Here is a 17,670-nt window from a genome sequence, read left to right on the forward strand (position 1 = left end):
TGATAGACTTGGCCAGACGTCTCAAATGTGATTCCCCACCTCGCAATTGCGAGGTCTGCAGACCACACCAGCAACAGAGAGTCATCAGCTATTCTTCTAAGTCCAAAATCACTTTGTAGCCTATCTGAAACTCACCCGAGCCCTCGGGCTCCAAACCAAACATGCACACAAGTGTAATAACACCATACAAACTCGCTCGCGCGATCAAAAAACCAAAATAACACCTAGAACTATGAATCGGACATCAAAATGAATAATATTTTCAAACAAATTCCAGAACATGCAACTTTACAACCGGACATCCGAATTAGGTCAAATCAACTCCGTTTTGCACCAAATTTTGCAAACAAGTTATAAATACTAAAATAAACTTGTACCAAGTTCTGAAACCGAAATCTGACCCCTGTAGCAACAAAGTCAACCTATGATCAAACTTTGAAATTCTTTTAGCCTTCAAATTACTAGTTAAAAAATTATGATAAATCAAGTTAGGGACTTCCGAATTTGATTCTAGGCATACGCCCGAGTCCTAAATCACGATACGGATCCACCGGGACAGTCAAAATACTGATTCGGGTTCGTTTACATAAAATGTTGACCATAATAAACTCAAATGAGTTTTAAGGTAAAATTTCACATTTTCATAAATTTTTCACATAAAAGTTTTTTGCAAAAAGACACGGACTATGCACGCAAATCGACAAAAGGCTAAATGGAGCTATTCAAGGTCTCAGATCACAAAAATGAAGGTTAAAATTGAAATTGACCTATTGGGTCATCACATTCTTCCCCTCTAAAACAAATGTTCGTCCTCGAATGGACGTAGAAACGTACCTGAATTGGTGAAAAGGTATAGATATCTACTTCGCATGTCCAACTCAGACTCCCACGTGGCTGCCTCGATCGGCTAACCTCTCCACTGCACTAAAACTTAAGGATAACTCTTTGACCTCAATTGTCGGACCTACCGAGCAAGAATAGCTACCAACTCCTCCTCATAAGTCAAATCCCTATCCAATTGGACTGAGCTAAAATGTAACACATGGAACGAATTACCGTGATACTTGCGAAGAATGGACACTTGGAATACCGGATGGACTGCTGATAAACTAGGTGGAAATACGATCCTATATGCCACCTCACCCACTCTCTCAAGAATCTCAAAGGGTCCGATATACCTAGGGCTCAACTTGCCCTTATTTCTGAACCTCATCACACCCTTCATGGGTGAAATTCGAAGCAATACCCTCTCTCCAACTATGAATGCAACATCACAAACTCTATGGCCGGTATAATTCTTCATCCTAGACTGAGTTGTGTGAAGTCGATCCTGAATAATCTTGACCTTTTCCAAGGTATCATGAACCAAATCGGTACCCAACAATCGAGCAACTCGCTGCTCGAACTATCCAACTGGCGAACGGCATCGCCTCACGTATAATGCCTTATAGGGAGCCATCTAAATGCTATACTGGTAGTTGTTATTGTAGGCAAACTCCGTAATCGGCAAGAACAGATCCCAAGAACCCCCAAAATCCATAACGCAAACGTGAAGCATATCCTCTAATATATAAATAGTGTGCTCGGACTACTCATTCGTCTCGGGGTGAAATGTTGTACTCAATTCAACTCGTGTGCCTAACTTACGATGTATGGCCCTCCAGAAGTGCGAGGTGAACAGCGTACCTCGATTAAAAATGATAAACATGGACACACCGTGAAGACAGACAATCTCATGGATGTATATCTCAGCTAACTGCTCTGAAGAATAGGTAACTACCACTGGAATAAAATGTGTCATCGGCTTGTCCACAATGACCCATATCGCGTCGAACTTATTTTGAGTCCGTGGAAGCCCAACAACAAAATCCATGGTAATGCACTCCCACTTCCACTTAGGAATCTCCAACCTCTGAAGCAAACCACCAGGCCGCTGATGCTCATACTTTACTTGATGAGAATTTAGACACCGAGCTACATATGCAACTATATCCTTCTTCATCCTCCTCCACCAATAATGTTGTTGCAAGTCCTGATACATCTTGGCGGCACCTGGGTGAATAGAATATCGGGAACTGTGGGCCTTCTCAAGAATAAACTCACAAAGTCCATCGATATTGGGCACATAAATACGACCCTACATCTGCAAAACCCCATCATCTCCAACAGTAACCTGCTTGGCACCACTATGTCTCATCGTTCCCTTAAGGACAAGCAAATAGGGGTCATCATACTAACGCTTTGATTATCTGTGAATACCACACACGTCATGCGGTAAAGATAGTGCCTCCAAATCTTCAGTGCATGAACAATGGCTGCTAACTCTAAGTCATGAACAAGGTAATTCTTCTTATGAACCTTCAACTACCGTGATGCGTATGCAATCACCCTATCATCATGCATCAATACTGCATCAAGCCCAATATGAGATACATCACAATACACCATGCAGGATCCTGAAAATGTGGGCAACACCAATACTAGTGTCGTAGTCAAAGCAGTCTTGAGCTTCTGGAAGCTCAATCCGACCATCTTAATAGGGCACCCTTCTAGGTCAATCTGGTTAATGGGGTTGTTATGGATGAAAATCCTCCACGAACCGGCGATAATAACCTACCAAATGCAGGAAACTTTGGATCTCTGTAGCTGAAGTAGGTCTAGACCAGTTCTGGACTGCCTCAATCTTCTTAGGATCCACCTTTATGCCCTCTGCCGATACAACATGCCCCAAAAAGGAGACTGGGTCCAACAAAAACTCACACTTTGAAAGCTTGGCATATCACTTGACTATCCCTTAGAGTCTGAAGTACAATTCGAAGATGCTGCTCATGCTCCTCTCGACTGCGGGAGTAGATCAGGATATCATCAATGAATACAATCACAAAAGAATCCAAATAAGGCTTGAATACCCGGTTCATCAAATCCATAAATGATGTTGGGGCATTTGTCAACCCAAATGACATCACTAGGAACTCATAATGCTTATACCGAATCCAAAAAGTTGTCTTAGTGACATCAGATGCCCTAATCTTCAATTGATGGTAGTCATACCTCAATTCAATCTTCGAAAATACTTTGGCACCTTGGAGTTGATCAAATAAGTCAACAATCCTCGGCAATGGATACTTGTTCTTGATAGTGACCTTGTTCAGCGCCGATAGTCTATACACATCCTCATTGACCCATCTTTCTTCTTTACGAACAACACAGGTGCACCCCAGGGCGAGACACTAGGTCTAATGAATCCCTTATAAAGAAAATCTTGCAACTACTCCTTCAATTGCTTCAACTCCGGCGGAGCCATATAGTATGGTGGAATAGAAATGGGCTAAGTGCCCGGAGCCATATCAATACAGAAATCAATATCTCTGTCGAGTGGCATCCCCGATAGATCTGTAGGAAACACCTCTGGAAACTCACTCACAACAGGAATTAAATCCATGGAAGGAACCTCGACACTCGAATCACGAACATATGCCAAATAGTCTAGACATCCCTTCTCGACCATACATCGAGCTTACACGTAAGAATAAGTAGAGCCCTGATCAAATAGAACTGAAGCATCTCTATGGAAAACTGGAACAATACTTGTGATAACAACATCAGATGACTTGGCCTCAGGCCTGGCTAGGAAAGCATAAAATCGTGCTTGGGCCCCACCACTCTAACCTACATCTCTAGGACAACCTCTAGCTGGTTGGCTTCTACCTCAAACAGTCTGACCTCTACCTCTGGCTGCCTGGCCCCTAACTCTAGCTGGCTAAGCAGACAGTAGAGCAACCGGTGCCGGGACTATGGCCCGAGAACTCTATTGTGGCACGCTGCCCAAAAATCTCGGACAGAATCTCCTGATATGAATAGTACCTCTACACTCAAATCACCTATCCTACTGCTATGGTTGCTAAAGCTGAAGGTGACTCGAACGAGCCAGAGAACCACGGTGATAGCTCTAAATTGGAGACGCACTGATAGGAGCTGATGGTGCACTATAGGCTGGCTGCCTAGAATGAGGTACATAAGGACCACGACTCCTCGAAGCACTATGAGATGCCTGATGCGCTAACTGAAATGGCCTGGGAGTATGGCCCTACCAAAAGTGCCCCTAACTCTAGATGAGGCACCACTAAAACTACCAGAATGATGAGGCCTCTTATTAGACATCGGCCCCCTCTCTTGAGCACGGACCATCTCGACCCGTTTAGCAATAACTATAGACCTCTAAAAAGAAAATCATCTCTAGTCTTCTTAGCCATTTGTAGCCTAATAGTGAAAGTGAGCCCATCAATGAATCTCCTCACTCTCACTCTCTTAGTAGGAAGAAAGATAATATCATGGCAAGCTAGGTCCACAAATCGAGTCTCGTACTAGGTAATAATCATACTACCCTGCTGAAGATGCTCAAACTGCCTACGGTAATCCTCTCTCAGAGTGACAGGGATGAACTTCTCTAGAAATAGCTGTGAGAACTAATCCTAGGTAGGTGCAGGCAACCCAGCTGGTCTAGTCAACATATAATCTCTTTACCACCTCTTGGTGTAACCAGTCATCTGAAATGCTGCAAAGTCGACCCTATTAGTCTTGACTATACCCATTGTATCACAATACCTCGTGGAAGCAATCCAGATAATCTTTTGGGTCCTTAGATGTTTCACCACTTATATGAACAGGAAAGATCTTGGTAAATCCAACCTCAACAAAGCCTCAAAAGACATAGCGGGCCTATCACTAGCCTATGCCACAACAACCGACTGAACTACCCCAACTAGCGGGACTACTGAAGTCTGATACTAGGAAGTCGCCTGCTCCGGGGTGTGAGTAGTAGGAGTTTGTGCTCCACCCCTAGCCCGATAGACGGTTGGTGTTACCAGGAATATATCGGTCTGGGCCACACTCTCCATAAGGCCCACCAAACGGACTAGAGTGTCCTAAATCACTAGAGTGGCTATGAACCCCTCCAGGACCTGAGCTAGTCTGACGGGTACAGTTTGAGATGGAACCTCTTCCTCATGATCAATCAAAGGCTCTACTGCGGGTACTGCTGCTTGAGCTCTAGACTGAGCTCTGCCTCTGGCTCGGCCTCGGCCTCTGCCCCTGGTAGTAGCTATCACATGGGGCTCTGGATCCTTTCCAGCTATATATACTGGGCATGTTCTTTCCATCTGCGAGAGAACAAGAGTAGAATTGTTCAATCATCAATAATAGAATAAAATCGCACGATAGAGAAAGAAAGAAGTGAATTTTTTTTCCTAAGCTCCATAGCCTCTGAAAGATAAGTACAGAAGTCACACTACTAAGCTTGCTCGTGACTTATGAGACCTAGTCAACCTAGTGCTCTAATACCAACTTTTCATGACCCGAAAATCCCACCCTTGAGACCATGATAGTGCCTAACATTTCACTTGCTAGGAAGGCCAACGTTAGAATAGTTATTAGCCATTTTTAACAACTCAAAACAAAATAATAACCAAGAAATTGAATAAACTAAAATAGAGTGAGAAAACTATAACAACAACGATATCCTGATACAATCCCAGAACTGGTATCACAAGTACATGAGCGACTAGAGTAATACAAATAATGCTCTAAATGAAAAGATAACATTCTGAAATGAAATAAACAACTAAAATAAGGTATAAGGGGACTTTAGGGCTGCGAACGCCATCCAGCTGTACCTCAAGTCTTCGTTAGGCAATTAATCCAAGCAATATACTGACCACCTCTAAGGCCGACTCCAAAATCTGCACAAGGAGTGTAGAGTGTAGTATGAGCACAACCGATCCCATGTAGTATGTAAATGCGGAGCCTAACCTCGATGAAGTAGTGATGAGGTTAAGGCGGGTCACTTACAATAACATGTACGCAGTATAACAATAATAATAGGAAAGGAACATAGGAAAGTAAGGCAGTCAACTTATGAAAATAAACTCGATATTCGAAATAAGTAAAACCATAAACATGTGATGACCCGGCCGGTTGTCTTAAGAATTAACGCCCCGATCCCCTATTAACTGTTTTCCCCAAGTTTATTTCTATTAATGTGAATTGTCAGGATGTTCGGTTTTGAATTTCAGTGAGTTTCGGGACAATTAGTCCCTAAATGAGAGCATAAGTGTTCGAAAGTTGACCGTAGTCAGAACAGTGTGAAGACGACCTCGGAATGGAAATCCGATGGTTCCGTTAGCTCCATTGGATGATTTTGGGGTTTGGAGCATATTTGGATTGTGTTTTGGAGGTCCGTATCTAATTTAGGCTTGAAATGCCGAAAGTTGAATTTTGGAAGTTTCCGGTCCGATAGTGAGATTTTGATCCCAGGTTCGGAATGGAGTTCCGCAATTTTAGTAGTTACGTCATGTCATTTGGGATGTGCGTGCAAAATTTCAGGTTATTCGAAGATGGTTTGGTTTAGTTTTTGATCGAAAGCGTATTTTGAGGAAATTTAGAGTTCTTAGGCTCAAATCCTTGATTAATCCGAGGTTTCGATGGTGTTTTAGGTGTTTTAAGGATTGGTACAAGTTTGAATAAGGTATTAGGTGATATTGGTGCTTTTGGTTGAGGTCCCGGGGGCCTCGGGGTGATTTCGGATTGTTGACGGGAAGGTTGAAGAAGTGTTGCAGCAGCTGTAGCATTGCTGCTTCTGGTATTTTCGCATCTATGGCTTGGGGACTATAGATGCGGCACCGCAGAAGCGGTAAAAGGGCCGCAGAAGCGGCTTTCGGTCGATTCTTCAGAAACAGCAGATGCGATGAGAGGCTCGCAGAAGCAGAACCACTCCTGCGGTTAAAGGTCCGCAGATGCGGAAGCTGGCATTTTAGTGAGAGTCGCAGATGCGATGTTTTGCCCGTAGAAGCGGGACCGCAGCTGCGATGTTTTGCCCGTAGAAGCGGGACCGCAGATGCGGTCCAAGGGCCGCAAATGCGGTAAGCGCTGGGCAGAAAATATAAATAGTTGCCTTTGCGAAATTGAGCCATTCTTCCACCATTTTCATCCGGGTTTGAAGTTTCTAAAAGAGATTTTTGAGGAAAATAAAGGGGAATCACTTGGAGGTAATGTTCTTGACTTTATAACTCGTTTTCGTGTGATTAAAGACCTAATTAGTGGTGAGAAATTTGGGGAAAATGAGTAATTTGGGCTTGAGTTTAAGAGGCCTTTAAATGAGGATTTGAGGGGTCATTTGGACTCCAATTTCAATGTTCTTGTTATGTATAGACTCTTGAGAATATGAGGTTTCTGAAAATATAAAGTTCACCCGATTCCGAGACGTGGGCCCGAGGGGCGTTTTGGTCATTTTACATAATTTCGCGTATTATCTTAGAATTAAATTGTAGAATTAGTTACTTGAAGTTTATTTACAATATGTAATTGAATTGAATAGATTTGGGCCATTTGGAGTCGAGTACTCGTGGCAAGAGCGTGGTTTCAGGTTGATTTTGAGCTGGTTCGAGGTAAGTGGCTTGTCTAACCTTGTGTGGGGGACCTTTCCCTTAGGATATGATATTTAATAGTTTAAATTCCTTGTACATGAGGTGACGAGAGCATACTTGAACTAATTGTTTAAAATTCGGTTTTACTTTAAGTATTTAAACCGAGTTCCTTTCTTACCTATTTTTATTCTACTTGCAAACTTAGCCTGTGTTAGTTTAGAAAAGCATGCTTAGTTGACTTAAATGCCTATTTGTTTAAACTGCTTTAATTGCGTCACGTGAAGCATGTTAGGCTCGAATTAACTGTTTACTTGTTACGAACTTAGAATTTATTTTGATATTCTTGAGTTGTTGCTGTGTGTTTTAATTTGGGACTACTGGACGGCATCCTGGGAGATCCCCTGCACGTATTTATGATCTGGAATAAGGTGCGGGATACCAAGAGATCTCTGACATATATGTTAAGGATACAAAGAGATCCTTGGGATACCAAGATATCCCTAGTGTATTTATTGAGGATACCAAGAGATCCCTAGTGTATTTATTGAGGATACCAAGAGATCCTCAGGATACCAAGAGATCCCTAGTGTATTTATTGAGGATACCAAGAGATCCCTAGTGTATTTATTGAGGATAACAAGAAATCTTCAGGATACCAAGAGATCCCCGGTTATTATCCTTGCTATGAGCGGTGTTTTCCTTATGTTATGCCTATATAGATTCTTACTGTAGATTCTCATTTATACTGTTTATCTTATCCTGTCATGTTTATTATTTTTTACCTCAGTAGGGCCCCGACCTTTCTCGTCACTACCCGACCGAGGTTAGGCTTGGCACTTATTGAGTACTGATGTGGTGTACTCATGCCCTTTCTGCGCATGTTTTTCATGTGCAGATCCAGGTACCTCTACCCAGGCTTATCCCCCTTGAGGCAAGGAGATTCTTTTGGAGACTTCGAGGTACATCTTCCGCGTCCGCATACCAAGGAGTCTCTATCTTTATTCTATCCTCTAGTGTTATCATTTCTATCTTACTGTTGATGTAGACATTCTGGAGACTAGAGCACTTTACTGTATTTCTTCTAGCTTGTGTTCCCGTGAGTTTCTGGGTTTTGGGATAGTGTTTTAGAATTTTGAGATGTTGTGTTGTATATGCCAGGCAACATTCTATATACTGTTTTCCTTCAGTTATTCTTGGCTTTTGAGTTATATTTCCACAAGTCTTCCATTTATTTTCTGCATTTGTTAGGCTTACCTAGTCGTCGAGACTAGGTTCCATCACGACAGTTCACGGAGGGCGAACGAGGGTCGTGTCAAATTGGTATCAGAGCTCTAGGTTCATAGGAGTCACGGAACACAAGCCGGTTTCTTAGAGTCTCGCTGATCAGTACAGAGACGTCTGTACTTATCTACTAGAGGCTATGTAACTGTTAGGAAAAATTTCCACTTCATTTGATTCCTTGTCGTGCGATATTTTGACATCACAATTCTAAACTTCTATCTTCTATTCTCTCACAGATGGTGAGGACACATGTTACTCGAGATGATTAGGCAACCGCGCCCCCTACTACAGCCGTCAGAGGCCGGGGTAGAGGCCTAGGACGCACTCGTGGTGCAGCTAGAGCACCTACGCGAGCTGTCATCGAGGTACCACCAGCAAATCCAGCTGGAGTCCAGGTGCCTGATACGCCTACTGCTACTACTACTCCATCCTTTCAGGAGACTCTGGCATAGTTCATGAGCATGTACACCACTTTGGCTCAGGCAGGGTTGCTTCCCCTTGCTGCAGCTATATCCCAGGCTGAGAGAGGAGCACAGACTCTCGCCGCCCATACTCCTGAGCAGTGAGTGCATGTTGAGCAGGCCCTTGAGATAATTCCTGTACCGCCTGCAGTGCCAGTTTAGCCTGAGGGCATGGCAGTGGCTTCCGAGCAGGAGCAGCTTAGGCTTGAGAGGTTCAAGAGGTACAAGCCCCTTGAGTTCAGTGGTCTAGCATCGGAGGATGCTCTGGGATTTCTTGATGAGTGTTACAGTATTCTCCGTACTATGGGTATCTCAGGATCGTGTGAGGTTTCTTTCACTACTTTCCAGCTTCGAGGAGCCGCCTATGATTGGTGGCGCACCTATGAGTTAGACAGTCCAGATAAGGCTGATTCACTAACTTGGGCTCAGTTTTCGGATCTGTTCCTGAGAGAGTATATTCCTCAGAGCCTCAAGGATGCATGGCGTGCAGAGTTTGAGCATTTGCGCCAGGGTGCTATGACTGTTTCAGAGTATGTTGTCCGTTACACCAGTTTGGCTAGGCATGCACCAGCCTTGGTTGCTACTATTTGCGAGAGGGTTCGTCGATTTATTAAGGGGCTTATTCCTAGCATCAGGTCTAGCATGGCTCGTGAGTTGGAGATGGATATTTCTTATTAGCAGGTGGTGAGCATTGCTAGAAAGATTGAGGGTATGCATGCTAGGGAGAAGGAGGAGAGGGAGGCTAAGAGGTCTCGAGAGTCAGACCATTTCTCAGGTGCCCGTGCCCCAGCTTCGGGTCGTCATGGTAGGGGTTATATAAGCTGACCCATTCATTTAGTGTTTCCAGTCGCCAGCAGTGCTCCAGCTCCTCCTAGGCCTTGGGAGCCTTATTATGCACCTCTGGTTTCTAGCGCACCTCCTGCACGGGGTACTTTCAGAGGTCAGTCTAGCAGACCTGGCCCAAGCCAGTCACAGCTACCATGTCCTCCCAAAGCTTGTTTTGAGTATGGTGACACCCGCCATGTGGTGAGGGATTGCCCTAGACTTGGGAGGAGTGCACCCCCATCAACTTCTCAACCACAGTGTGCCCCGCAGAGTTCTTAGGCTATGGTTATAGCTCTAGTTGCTACCCCACCTGTTCAGCCAGCTAGAAGTGGAGATCGGGTAGGTAAAGGTCGCCCTCGAGGGGGAGTCCAGGCCAAATACTATGCCTTTCCTGCCCGTACCGAGGTTGTTGCCTCCGATTCTATCATCACAGGTATTATAATGGTTTGTCACAGAGATGCATTGGTTCTATTCGATCTAGGCTCCGCTTACTCTTATGTGTCTTCTTATTTTGCTCCGCATTTGGGTGTATCCCGAGATTCCTTGAGTTCCCCTGTTTATGTTTCTACTCTTGTGGGAGATTATCTTGTTGTGGATCGCGTTTATCGGTCGTGTTTGGTTGCTCTTAATAGTTTTGAGACCAGAGCCGATCTATTGTTACTCAGTATGGTTGATTTTGACATTATCTTGGGCATGGACTGGTTGTCTCCCCATTATGCTATTCTTGATTGTCACGCCAAAACTGTGACATAGGCTATGCCAGGTATACCGTGTGTTGAGTGGAGAGGTACCTTAGATCACACTTCCAGTAGAGTTATTTCTTTCCTTAAGGCTCAGCATATGGTTAAGAAGGGGTGTGACGTGTATCTAGCTTATGTGAGAGATGTCAGTATCGATACCCCTTCGGGTGATTCAGTCCCCGTAGTAAACGATTTTCTCGATAGAGATATTGATTTTGGCATTGATCTGTTGCCGGGCACTCAGCCCATTTCTATCCCTCCGTATCATATGGCTCTTCCTGAGTTGAAGGAGTTGAAAGATCAGTTACAGGAATTGCTTGATAAGGGTTTTATTTGGCCCAGTGTTTCACCTTGGGGTGCTCCTGTCTTGTTTGTGAAGAAAAAATATGGTTCTATGCGTATGTGTATTGATTATCGCCAGTTGAACAAGGTTACAGTGAAGAATCGTTATCCTTTGCCTCGTATTGATAATCTGTTTGACCAGCTTCAGGGCGCACGGGTGTTTTCTAAGATTGATTTGCTCTCAGGTTACCATCAGCTAAAGATTCGAGAGCCAGACATCCCGAAGACTGCTTTCAGGACTCGGTATAGTCATTACGAGTTCCTTGTTATGTTATTTGGGCTGACCAATGCCCCAGCAGCCTTTATGCATGCACAGTGTGTTCCAACTGTATCTTGACTCATTCGTCATTGTCTTTATTGATGACATTTTGGTATATTCCCAAGGTCGGGAAGATCATGAGCAGCACCTGAGGACTGTGCTTCAGACTCTAAGAGAGAAGAAGTTATATGATAAGTTCTTGAAATGTGAGTTTTGGTTGGATTCAGTGACGTTCTTAGGTCACGTGGTATCGAGTGAGGGTATTGAGGTTGATCCAAAGAAGATAGAGGTCGTGCAGAGTTGGCCCAGACCATCTTCAGCTACATAGATCTGCAGTTTCCTTAGCTTGGCGGGCTATTACCATCGCTTTGTAGAGGGGTTTTCATCGATCGCAGCCCCTATGACCAGATTGACCCAGAAGGGTACTCCGTTTCAGTGGACGGAGGAGTGTGAGGCGAGCTTTGAGAAGCTCAAGACAGCATTGACTACAGCCCTAGTTTTGGTATTACCTTCGGGTTCAGGATCTTATACGGTCTATTGTGATGCCTCTAAGATTGGCCTCGGAGCAGTGTTGATGTAGGACGGTAGGGTGATTGCGTACGTGTCCAGACAGTTGAAGATTCATGAAAAGAACTACCATGTTCATGACCTTGAGTTAGCTGCCATTGTTCACGCCCTGAATATTTGGTGACATATTTATATGGGGTTCCCTGTGAGATTTATACTGACCATCGAAGCTTGCAGCACCTATTCAAGCAAAAGGATCTAAATTTGTGACAGGGGAGGTGGTTAGAGTTGCTAAAGGACTATGATATCACTATTTTGTATCACCCGGGCAAAGCCAATGTGGTGGCCGAAGCTTTGAGTCGCCGGGAAGTGAGTTTGGGGAGTTTGGCTTATTTACCAGCATCAGAGAGGCCTATGGCGATGGATATTCAGGACTTAACCAGACAGTTTGTGAGATTGGATCTTTCGGAGCCCAGTCGGGTTCTAGCTTACGTGGTTTCTCGGTCTTCCTTATTTGATCGTATCAGGGAGCGGAAGTATGATGACTCCCATTTGCTTGTCCTCAAGGACAAGGTTCAGCACGGTGATGCTAGGGATGTGACTATTGAGGATGATGGGGGATTGAGGATGTAGGGTCGGATTTGTGTACCCAATGTTGATGGGCTTCGAGAGTTGATTCTAGAGGAGGCTTATAGCTCGCAGTATTCCATTCATCCGGGTGCCGCGAAGATGTATCAAGATTTGAGGCAGCACTATTGGTGGAGGCGGATGAACAAAGATATAGTTGGATTCGTAGCTCGGTGTCTCAACTATCAACAGGTGAAGTATGAGCACCAAATACCGGGTGGGTTGTTCAACAGATAGAGATTCCATAGTGGAAGTGGGAGCGGATCACCATGGACTTTGTAGTTGGACTCCCACGGACTTTGAAGAAGTTTAATGCTATTTGGGTGATTGTGGATTGGCTGACCAAGTCCTCTCATTTCATTCCTGTGTGTACTACTTATTCTTCGGAGCGGTTGGCGGAGATTTATATCCGAGAGATTGTTTGTCTGCATGGTATTCCAGTTTCCATTATTTCAAATAGAGGTACTCAGTTTACATCACGGTTTTGGAGGGCCGTTCAGCGTGAGTTAGGTACTCGGGTAGAGTTGAGTACAACATTTCACCCTCAGATGGACGGACAGTCCGAGTGCACTATTTAAATTCTTAAGGATATGCTATGTGCGTGTGTGATTGAGTTTGGAGGGTCTTGGAATCAGTTCTTGCCATTGGATGAGTTTGCTTGCAACAATAGTTATCAGTCCAACATTCAGATGGTGCCGTATGAGGCTTTGTATGGTAGGCGGTATAGATCCCTGGTGGGTTAGTTTGAGCCGGGGGAGGCTAGACTATTGGGCATAGATTTGGTTCAGGATGCTTTGGAGAAGGTTAAGATGATTCAGGATAGACTCCGTACAACCCAGTCTAGATAGAAGAGTTACGCAGACCGGAAGGTTCGTGATGTTTCCTATATGGTAGGAGAGCGGGTTCTGCTTCGGGTTTCGCCTATGAAGGACGTTATGAGATTTGGGAAGAAAGGAAAGTTAAGTTTGAGGTTTATTAGCCCTTTTGAGATATTGAGGCGTGTTGGGGAGGTTGCTTATGAGCTTGCCTTATCTCCCAGCTTGGCAGGAGTTCATCCGGTATTTCATGTTTCGATGCTCTGGAGGTATCACGGTGATCCGTCGCACGTGTTGGATTTTAGTTCAGTCTAGTTGGACAAGGATCTATCTTATGTTGAGGAGCCAGTGGAGATATTGGATAGGCAGGTCAGAAAGTTGAGGTCAAAGAACATTGTATCAGTGAAGGTTCAGTGGCGAGGTTAGCCGGTCGAGGAGGCGACCTGGGAGACCGAGCAGGATTTCACTACTTCAGGTATGTCTCTATGCTCATTCGAGGACGAACGAATGTTTAAGTGTAGGAGGATGTGACGACCCGGCCAGTCGTCTTAAGAATTAACGCTCTGATCCCCTATTAACTTCTTTCCCCAAGTTTATTTCTGCTAATGTGAATTGCTAGGATGTTCGGTTTTGAATTTTGGTGAGCTTCGGAACACTTAGTCCCTAAATAAGAGCTTAAATGTTCGAAAGTTATCCGTCATCAGAACAGTGTGAAGACGGCCTCGGAAAAGAAATCTGATGGTTCCGTTAGCTCCGTTGGTTGATTTTGGGGTTAGAAGCGTGTTCAGATTGTGTTTTGGAGGTCCGTAGCTAATTTAGGCTTGAAAAGCCGAAAGTTGAATTTTGAAAGTTTCTGGTCTGATAGTGAGATTTTGATCCAAGGGTCGGAATGGAATTCCGAGAGTTTCAGTAGTTATGTCATGTCATTTGGGATGTGCGTGCAAAATTTCAGATTATTTGGAGAAGGTTTGGTTGGGTTTTTGATCGAAAGCGTATTTTGAGGAAATTTGGAGTTCTTAGGCTTAAATCCTTGATTAATCCGAGGTTTCGATGTTGTTTTAGGTGTTTTAAGGATTGGTACAAGTTTGAATAAGGTATTAGGTGATATTGGTGCTTTTGGTTGAGGTCCCGGGGGCCTCAGGGTGATTTCGAATGGTTGACGAGAAGGTTGAAGAAGTGTTGCAGCAGTTGTAGCATTGCTACTTCTGGTATTTTTGCATCTGCGGCTTGGAGACCGCAGATGCGGTGCCGCAGAAGCGGCTAAAGGGCCGTAAAAGCGGCTTTGGATCGATTCTTCAGAAACCGCAGATGCGGTGAGAGGCTCGCAGAAGCGGAACCGCTCCTGCAGTTAAAGGTCCCCAGATGTGTAAGCTGGCATTTTAGTGAGAGTCGCAGATGCGACGTTTTGTCCACAGATGCGGTCCCAGAGCCGCAAATGCGGTAATCGCTGGGCAGAACATATAAATAGTTGCCTTTGCAAAATTGAGCCATTCTTCCACCATTTTCATTCGGGTTTGAAGCTTCTAAGAGGGATTTTTTAGGAAAATGAAGGGGAATCACTTGGAGGTAACGTTCTTGACTTTATAACTCGTTTTCATGTGATTAAAGACCTAATTAGTGGTGAGAAATTTGGGAAAAATGGGTAATTAGGGCTTGAGTTTAAGAGGCCTTTAAATGAGGATTTGAGGGGTCATTTGGACTTCGATTTCAGTGTTTTTGTTATGTATAGACTTCTGAAAGTATAAGGTTTCTAAAAATATAAATTTCACCCGATTTTGAGACGTGGGCTCGAGGGGCGTTTTGGTCATTTTACATAATTTCGCGTATTAGCTTAGAATTAAATTGTAGAATCAGTTGCTTGAATTGTTATTTATATTATGTAATTGAATTGAATAGATTTGGGCCATTTGAAGTCGAGTACTCGTGGCAAGAGCGTGGTTTCAGGTTGATTTTGAGCCGGTTCGAGGTAAGTGGCTTGTCTAACCTTGTGTGGGGGACCTTCCCCTTAGGATATGATATTTGATAGTTGAAATGCCTTGTACGTGAGGTGACGAGTGCGTACTTGAGCTAATTGTTGAAAATCCGATTTTACTTTAAGTATTTAAACTGAGTTCTTTTCTTACCTATTTTATTCTACTTGCAAACTTAGCCTGTGTTAGTTTAGAAAAGCATGCTTAGTTGACTTAATTGCCTATTTGCTTAGACTGCCTTAATTGCGTTACGTGAAGCATATTAGGCAAGAATTAACTATTTACTTATTACGAACTTAGTATTTATTTTGATATTCTTAGTTGCTGCTGTGTGTTTTAATTTGGGACTATGAGACGGCATCCCGGGAGATCCCCTACACGTATTTATAATCTGGACTGAGGTGCAGGATACCAAGAGATCCATGTCATATATATTAAGGATACCAAGAGATCCTCGGGATACCAAGAGATCCCTAGTGTTTATTGAGGATACCAAGAGATCCTGGGGATACCAAGAGATCCTCGGTTATTATACTTGCTATGAGCGGTGTTTTCCTTGTGTTATGCCTTTATTTCTGTTCCGTAATCGTACTCTTATCATACTGTATAGATTCTTACTATAGATTCTCATTTATACTGTTTATCTTATCCTGTCATGTTTATTATTATTTACCTCAGTAGGGCCCTGACCTTCCTCATCACTACCCGACCGAGGTTAGGCTTGGCACTTACTGAGTACCGCTATGGTGTACTCATGCCCTTTATGCGCATGTTTTTCATATGCAGATCTAGGTACCTCTACCCAGGCTTATCACCCTTGAGGCAGGGAGATTCTTTCGGAGACTTCGAGGTACATCTGTCGCGTCCGCAGACCAAGGAGTCTCTATTTTTATTCTATCCTGCAGTGTTAGCCTTTCTATCTTACTGTTGATGTAGACATTCTGGAGATTAGAGCACTTTACTGTATTTCTTCTAGCTTGTGTCCCCGTGAGTTTCCGGGTTTTGGGATAGTGTTTTAGAATTTTGAGATGTTGTGTTGTATATGCCAGGCGGCATTCAATATACTGTTTTCCTTCAGTTATTCTTGGCTTTTGAGTTATATTTCCGCAAGTCTTCCATTTATTTTCCGCACTTGTTAGATTTACCTAGTCGTCGAGACTAGGTGCTATCACGACAGTTCACGGAGGGCGAACGGGGGTTGTGACAAAACATCAGTCCTTAGAATTTTGTATGAAAACACCGAAAGCTAACACAATGCAACAATGAATACAAAACACACAATTTGTTGCGGCATGCAACCCGATCATAGCGTACAAACACAATCCTCCCTTATTTCACCATACCAATATCAAGAATAACATGTAAAATCCGTTGCGGCGTGCAACCCAATATCACCATATAATCAGAATCAATATCATAATCCTCCCTTATTTCACCATATCAAAATCACATATAACAATCATTGCGGCGTGCAACCCGATCCCACTGTATAATCATAATCCTCCATTATTCCACCCGTTGCGGCATGCAACCCGATCCATAAACAAAATCAATAAATGTAATAAATTCAACAACTAAATTCACAAGAATCTCTATGATAAAAGAATTATGAAAGTAAATACATAAAGGAACCTCATACTGAATCAACGAATGTTACAATTATTAAAAAGCAACAAGACAACCCAAAAATATATGAAAATTAAAGTGTGCAAGTAAGACAGGTAAGACAAGTAGAAATTAATCATCAAATCATGAAAAAAACGAGCATTTCAATACAAGAGTAAATAGATTACAAGTAACAAGTTACGGCATAGAAAACAACTAAAACATGTAGCAGTTAAGAAATAGAATGAGATAATTAATGAAATACGGGAAAGCATGAAACTACTATTTTGATGGCGTATATACACTCGTCACCTTACATATACATTATTACACATGTAAATCACATACCTCGCTTCACCAAATCAAAACTCAATCGGGGCTTTTTCTCTTAAATTCGCGTCCAAACCAATCGAATCTAACCAAAATCGACTTAATATCAACAGACAATGCTAGGGAAATCAATTACAATACATAAAATTAAGATCTTTACACTTTTCCCAAAAAGTTAACAAAAGCAAACCCCGGGTCCGCTTGGTTAAAACCCGAGATTAGGACCAAAACCCGATTTCCTATTCATCCCCTAGCCTGATTATGTGATTAGTTTTCTCAATTTTATAAAAACCCCCCTAATTCTACCAAATCTCTAATTTTTACCATGAAAATCCTAGATTTAATGTTGAAAATACTTGAAAAGTAATGGGTAACTAAAAAGAAATACATTAAAGCTGCTTACCAAATTTTTTGAGAAGAAAATCCTCTTAGAAAATCGTCTCTAGGATATTTAGGGTTGAGAGTTTGTAAAAAAAAAAGAGCTAAA

This window comes from Nicotiana sylvestris, chromosome 11, assembly GCF_000393655.2.
Source record: "Nicotiana sylvestris chromosome 11, ASM39365v2, whole genome shotgun sequence".
Classification (NCBI taxonomy): domain Eukaryota; kingdom Viridiplantae; phylum Streptophyta; class Magnoliopsida; order Solanales; family Solanaceae; genus Nicotiana; species Nicotiana sylvestris.